The sequence below is a fragment of the Bubalus kerabau genome, chromosome 23 (assembly GCF_029407905.1).
Source record: "Bubalus kerabau isolate K-KA32 ecotype Philippines breed swamp buffalo chromosome 23, PCC_UOA_SB_1v2, whole genome shotgun sequence".
In the NCBI taxonomy this organism is placed as follows: Eukaryota; Metazoa; Chordata; class Mammalia; order Artiodactyla; family Bovidae; genus Bubalus; species Bubalus kerabau.
The window spans coordinates 41,319,483-41,326,614 of NC_073646.1; the positions used below are offsets into that span (position 1 = coordinate 41,319,483).

Sequence of the window (7,132 nt, forward strand, 5' to 3'; positions counted from 1 at the left end):
TTTCTGCCTTCCGGCCGCTGTGAATAATGCTGCTGTGAGCAGGGGTGAACAAAGGTCTCTTTAAGTCCTTGCTTCAGTCCTGGTTATAAACCCAGCAGTGGAGTTGCTGCATCATATAGTGATTCTATGTTTTTTTATTTTTTTGAGAGAAAGACATACTGTTTTTCAAAGCAGCTGCACCATTTTGCATTCCCCCATCTCCAGCTCTTTTAATATAAGAAGATAAATTCCTTATCATTCAAGCCAGTTGATTCATGGTTTTCTGTTCCTTGCTCCCCAAAGCACCTTAATTACTACAGTTAGGAATAGGCACTTTTATAGATGAGATATGATTGGCCAATTAAAATATGAAAATATGCTCAGCCTAAGTAGTTACACTGGGAAATGCAAATTGCAATAACTGATATAGTTTGTGGCCATTAGACTGATAAAGAGTAAAAAGATTGGTAATAGGTAACATCAGGTCCATACAACCAAAGCTATGCTTTTTCCAGTAGTCATGTATGGATGTGAGAGTTGGACCCTTAAGAAGACTGAGCACAGAAGAATTGATGCTTTCCAATTGTGGTGCTGGAGAAGACTCTTGAGAGTCCCTTGGACTGCAAGGAGATCCAACCAATCTTAAAGGAAATGAACCCTGAATATTCACTGGAAAGACTGATGCTGAAGCTGAAGCGCCAGTACTTTGGCCACGTGATGTGAGGAGCCGACTCATTGAAAATCACCCTGATTCTGGGAAAGATTAAGGGAAGGAGGAGAAGACAACAACAGAGGATGAGATGGCTGGATAGCATCACTGACTCCATGGACATGAGTTTGAGCAAACTCCGGGAGATGGTGAAGGACAGGAAAGCCTGGTGTGCTGCAGTCCGTGGGGATGCAAAGAGCCAGACACAACTGAGTGACTGAACACCAATAAAGTCAGTGAGGCTGTGAGGTATGAGCTCTTGCATGCAAGTGGAGGAAGTGGTCACTAGAAAACATTTGGGGAAGGCAATTTGGTGTCACTAAAACCTCTTTTTTTTTTCATTTTCACTGGAGTATAATTGATTTAAAATGTGTTTATTGTGTACATCAAAGTGAATCAGTTATACATATACACATAGCCACTCTTTTTTAGACTCTTTTCTCATATGGGTCATTCCAGGGTATTGAGTAGATGTCCCTGTGCTCAGCATCACTAAAAATTGTAATGTACCTATCCTTTAGTCTCACAATGCCAAGTCAAGCTGCATTGTAGGAACGCCAGCACAAACACACAAAGAAGTAAGGAGAGAGAGCTGATGGTCTGGAGCAATGGTAATAGGAAAAAAATATGGGAAACCTTCCAAACAGCTTCCAAGAACTTGGTTAAACAAACCACGATGCAGTCACACTGTGGAAAACTACGCGGCTGTAAAAAGAATGCGTTTCACCACCAACTGCGCAAACGTGGGGAAATCCCCACGACAATCGGTTTTGAAAGCCCAGTGAACATCAAGTCACAGAATAATGCAAATAACATAATCACACTTACGTCAAACCTTATATCTGCACGTATGTACGTACGCGTGTTTACACATACGCAAACTTGTAGAGAAAAGACCATGAAGGAACAGACTGCTGGGTGAACAATAGTTCCTCTGTAGGGAGAAAATGAGAGCTGGAAATGAGAAGAGACTTGAACTTCTCATTCTACATTCTGTTTGAAAAACATTTTTTACAGTGTGTTGCTGCCTTGTGCTATTTCCTTAAAATGCAAGCCACTCATGTTCAAAATCAATATATAAAAGGGTTGTGTTGTGGAAAGAAAGGCTTCCATTGTAAGAGAGGTGGTTCGCCTGCCCCCTACTCCTCCGATGCCTGACCCCATTTCACAGATGCGTGAATTTCCCTGCCAGTGAGGAAACGGCAGCAGCTCAGAGGCCAACCAAGGCGAGGCCAGGGCCTCCGATTTCTCAGCCTGGGAGCCAGAGAAGCCTAAGCACAGAGCTGCTTCCTGCAGCTCCCAGGCCTCCACCTGCACAAGCATGAATCTCGCCCACCCACCCCGCTTCTCCCCACCTGCTGGAGCCTACGGAGCCCTGGCCTCAGTACGGAGCCGGCTGCCCCAGATCTGTGGGCTGCAGCCGCCTCGACCATGTGTCGGAGCCACGTTCCTGGCTGACTGCCTTGTGGTTTGCTTTCAGAATCTCTGACAGCTCTGAGGGGCATCTTACCTTGTTGGGAGGGTGCTGAATTCAGGGGGTACACTGGGCTTTGTTCACCTCTGTCTGGGGTCCTTAACCAAGAGTTCCACAGGTGCAAGTCAGAAGGTTTGGGAACCTGGTACCAGGCAATCTCATGAATTTTATTTTATATATTTCCATATCTTTTACAGCCCCCTCCAGGGATGAGACCCGGCCCTGCCAATTTGGCAGTCGTGGACCTGGGCAATGTCTCCTAACCTTCCAAGCTTCAGCTTCCTCATCTATGAAGTGGGGCTAGTGAGAGCTGGCTCACAGAGTTGCTGCAGGGATTAACGCACAGCCTAAGTGGTGTGATCAAAGAGCCTGGAGCAACGGGAAGGGGCCCAGAAGAAGGAATGTCTCGACCCAGCCTAGGCATCCTGGAGGGCTTCTTGATGGAGGAGCACAGCCGAGTTTTGAAGATCATCTAATTACCACTGCTGTGTAAGTTTAAAACAAAAAACACCCCACATTGAAATATATATTACCATGTGTAAAATAGACAGCTAATGGGAAGCTGCTCTATAGCACAGGAAGACCAACCCAGTGGTCTGTGACAATGCAGGGGGCTGGAATGGGGTGGGAAGTGGGAGGGAGGTTCAAGAGGGAGGAGACATGTGTGTACCTATGACTGATTCATGCTAATGTACTGCAGAAATCAGCACAATGTTGTAAAGCAATTATCCTCCAATTGAAAATAAATAAAAAAAAATAAGTTTAGAGAAGGAAAAAAAAAAGCACCCTGAAACTTAGTAGCAGAAAAGAACCTTTTCCTTATGCTCATGGATCCACGGGCCACCTCCACTCATGTGTCTCACCTGCTGCTGGCTGTTGGCAGGGACCTTCCCGCCCTGCTGGCTGGAACCTTCCCGTCCTGCTGGCTGGAACCTTCCCGCTGGCTGGAACACTCACCCAGGGCCTCTCTCTGGTCTCTCTGCACGGGCTAGTTGGGCTTCCTTGCAGTATGGCAGCTGCATACTGCCATATGCAAGACAGAGCCTCCCAAGAGAACCAAGAGGGAGCTTTATGACCTTTTAAACCTCACCTCAGAAGTCACATAGCATCACCTCTGCCAAGGTCATACACCCTCCAGATTCAAGGGGATAGAATGTAGACTCCAAGTCTAGATGAAAGAACCATCCCTGTAAGCTCGCGTGAAATGGGAGATGTCATTGTCAACAATATTTTGGAGAACAGAATCTGTCACAAAGGCCAGAGCAAATAGGAAGTATCTGTGCTAGACTGAGGGGAAAAGAATCCATTTCCTGGACTGCCTGGGACTGTTGTGCAGGTCACGCACTGCAAAAAGGCAGCTAGCCGAGAGGCAAGTGGAGCTGAAATCCACTCTGTCCTCCATTCACTGAGCTCTGCATTCATGCATGTACAAAGCTGCATCTGCACAGAGGAAGGGCAGACTTTTCCTTTTCAAAGGGTGTTGTCCACTTGCTCAGGTGAGCACCCGTGGAGTTGAATGCACCCAGAGAGGGACACTTTTCTAATACCCACATGGAGCAGCGGGGGGTCCTGGGCAAGGTGAGCAGGAGAACTAGAGCCTGGAACAGGAAGCCGAAGGAGGGAGAGGAAGGAGGGGAGGGGAGGGAGGGGAGTGGTGGGGGACGGGAGGGGCCAACGCTCAAGACTCAGGCTGAGACCAGGGTCCTTGCACCTCTTTCATCATCCCCCCCACCCCTCCCCAAACACACACACCCAGGAAGTCATTTCCATCTCCCTTTCACATCTTCTGCCAGGATTCTAGTTTGCTCTGCTCCCAAATCCAGCACACCTCAAGTTCACAAAGAAGCCCCAGTGGGTCAATATGACATGCAGAAAACCTTCAACTCAGAAGAGGTGCAGGAGGCAGGACTTGGGCCACGCTCCAGGTGTCTTTGGGGAAGACTTTGGGGAAGACTCCAGCCTGTCCTGGAGAAGAGACAGAAAGAACCAGGACAAGAAGTTCCTCCTTGGAAGGTTTAGAAGAGCATCCTGCAGGGGCTGAGGTGCTGAAGCAGGAGGCAAGGACTCCTAGCCAGATAGAGCAAACATCCCCCTGCTTAGCATTGATCACTGCCTCCCGCCTCCCCCCCCGCCCCCCGCCGGTTTCCTTCTATGGAGATGGGGCTATTTTGAAGATGCTCGGCGCTATAAAAATAAAGCCAGAATCACACATCTGGGCTTCCGGAGAGACCACAGTGGAAACGTGGAACGCAAAAGCTATTTATACGGCGAGGGAGCATTTGGGCAAGAAACTTACAACCGGCTTTTAGAATTAATTTAGCGCCTTGTCTGCCCCCAGGACATGCGCTATGCGTCTACAGTTACGACAGCTCCAACGTATGTGTCTGTTGGATGTGGCCGGGCAGGATCGCGCGGCCTCCCGGCACACAGGCTCCACGTGTCGGCGGTGATCACACCTCCCTGTGTGTGCGAACACCACCCAGGCGTCTACAATCCTAGAGTCTTTGAAAACAAGTGGACATATGGCATGTGTGTCAGGTTTTGGCAGTAGACACAGGAAATAAACGGTGTGTGCGATCCAGGGTGAGGTGGGGGTGACCTGTGCTGTCTTTGCTGTCTCGACGCCACACGATACGGCAGGTTCCCAGCTCAGAGGGGGCGTCCCCAGGCTTGGCATCTGCACATCCTGGAGTCCGAGGTGGGGCCACTGGAACCAAGGGAATGGGCACCCACCTTTTCCGTAACTGGCAGCTCTTGGCCGTTTTCATCTTCAAAACACTAATAAAAAGGTAACTGGTACATCTGGTGATGCAGAACTAGAAAATCTGAATTAGCCAGAGACTCAGTCACTGCCCCAGTGGAGAGGGAGGGAGACACACCCATGGCAACAGATGTGGGGTCATAAGCAAGAACTCAGACCCTGCTCCAGAAGGAACTGGGGAAAGCAGTGATCGTCACCAACCAGGTTGGACTCCTCACTGTCCCTGTGGTGTCCAGACACACTCAGGAGCCCCCAGACCCATCCCTACTTTCCCTGGAAGAGCCAGGAACAAACCACCTTCTGCCCTCAGCAAATATGTATTTGGTACTCTCACAGGAAGTATTCATACAAAAGAGAGAGGAGATCCACATGCCTGTCGTCACAGAGCTGACGTTCTCATGGGATGATGCAGCTGTATTGTCAGTCCCAGCTGCCATGACAAGAGATCACAGACTGAGAGGCTTCAACAACAGATGTTCCTTTCTCACAGTTCTGAAGACTAAAAGTCCAAGGTCAAGGTGCTGTCAGGGTTGGTTTCTAGAGAAGCCTCTCTTCCTGGCTCGCAGATGGCTCCCTTCTCACTGTGTCCTCTGGGTGGCCTTTCCTCTGGACACCCAGAAAGAGAGAGATTTGGTGTCTCTTTCTTTTCTTATAGTAATATTCCCTGGTGGCTCAGAGGGTAAAGTGTCTGCCTGGAATGCAGGAGACCTGGGTTCGATCCCTGAGTCGGGAAGATCCCCTGGAGAAGGAAATGGCAACCCACTCCAGTAATCTTGCCTGGAAAATCCCATGGACAGAGAAGCCTGGTAGACTACAGTCCATGGGATCGAAAAGAGTCGAACACGACTGAGCGACTTCACTTTCAGATGGCTCCCTTCTCACTGTGTCCTCTGGGTGGCCTTTCCTCTGGACACCCAGAAAGAGAGAGATTTGGTGTCTCTTCCTTTTCTTATAAGGCCACCACTCCTATTGGATCAGGGCCCCACCCTTATGACCTCACTTAACCTTGAGAATGAAAGTGTTCATCACTCAGTCATGCCCAACTCTGTGACCCCAAGGGCGGTAGCCTGCCAGGCTCCTCTGTCCATGGGATTCTCCAGGCAAGAATACTGGAGTGGGTAGCCATTCCCTTCTCCAGGGTATTGTCCCATCCCACAGATCAGACTGGGGTGTCCTGCTTTGCAAGCAGATTCTTTACTGTCTGAGCCACCAGGGAAGCCCCATTTAACCTTAGTCACCTCCTTAAAGGCCTCATTTCTAGATATAGTCACACTGTGCATTTGGGCATCAAGATAAATTTTAGGAATGGACAGAATCTTGTTCATAAACGGGGAAGAGATGCCCAGAAGAGTTAAGTCCATTACATCGGATGTTAGAAGGAAGCTGCCATGAAGAAAAAGGAGGCTGGAGAAGGGAGTGAGGAGGGCAGGGTGGATTTGCAAATTGAATGGCAGTGGCCAGGAGGGCCTAGGTAAGAAGTGACACTCAAATGGAACAAGCCGCTCAGCCTCACAGAGACCTGGAGGGGCTGCAGGGGCCAGAGACAGGTGCAGAGCACAGGTGCATGTCAAGAAGCAGACGGGAGGCCACCTGGCAGGAGAGGTGGACACGGGGGCAAATCAAGTTCAGAGAGGGCAGATGAGGTCAGACCAACTTAGGGGGACAGGTCATGGTGTCCCACAGCTCAACTCCAGAAAAATAAATGACCCAATCAAAAAATGGGCCAAAGAACTAAATAGACATTTCTCCAAAGAAGACATACAGATGGCTAACAAACACATGAAAAGATGCTCAACATCACTCATTATCAGAGAAATGCAAATCAAAACCACTATGAGGTACCATTTCACGCCAGTCAGAATGGCTGCGATCCAAAAGTCTACAAGTAATAAATGCTGGAGAGGGTGTGGAGAAAAGGGAACCCTCTTACACTGTTGGTGGGGATGCAAACTAGTACAGCCACTATGGAGAACAGTGTGGAGATTCCTTAAAAAACTGGAAATAGACCTGCCTTATGATCCAGCAATCCCACTGCTGGGCATACACACTGAGGAAACCAGAAGGGAAAGAGACACGTGTACCCCAATGTTCATCGCAGCACTGTTTATAATAGCCAGGACATGGAAGCAACCTAGATGTCCATCAGCAGATGAATGGATAAGAAAGCTACGGTACATATACACAATGGAGTATTACTCAGCCATTAAAA

The 7,132-nt window shown here is 48.9% G+C and overlaps 1 long non-coding RNA gene across 1 annotated transcript; it reads right to left on the minus strand.

Moving 5' to 3' along the window:
• Positions 1-2,199: 2,199 nt before the first annotated feature.
• On the minus strand, positions 2,200-4,901 carry LOC129637468 (uncharacterized). The gene is made up of 4 exons (XR_008707488.1): positions 4,762-4,901; positions 4,459-4,664; positions 3,026-3,185; positions 2,200-2,304 (listed from the first exon to the last, which is right to left on the minus strand). It is a non-coding gene; the product is annotated as an uncharacterized LOC129637468 (long non-coding RNA).
• Between the last annotated feature and the right edge of the window lie 2,231 nt (positions 4,902-7,132).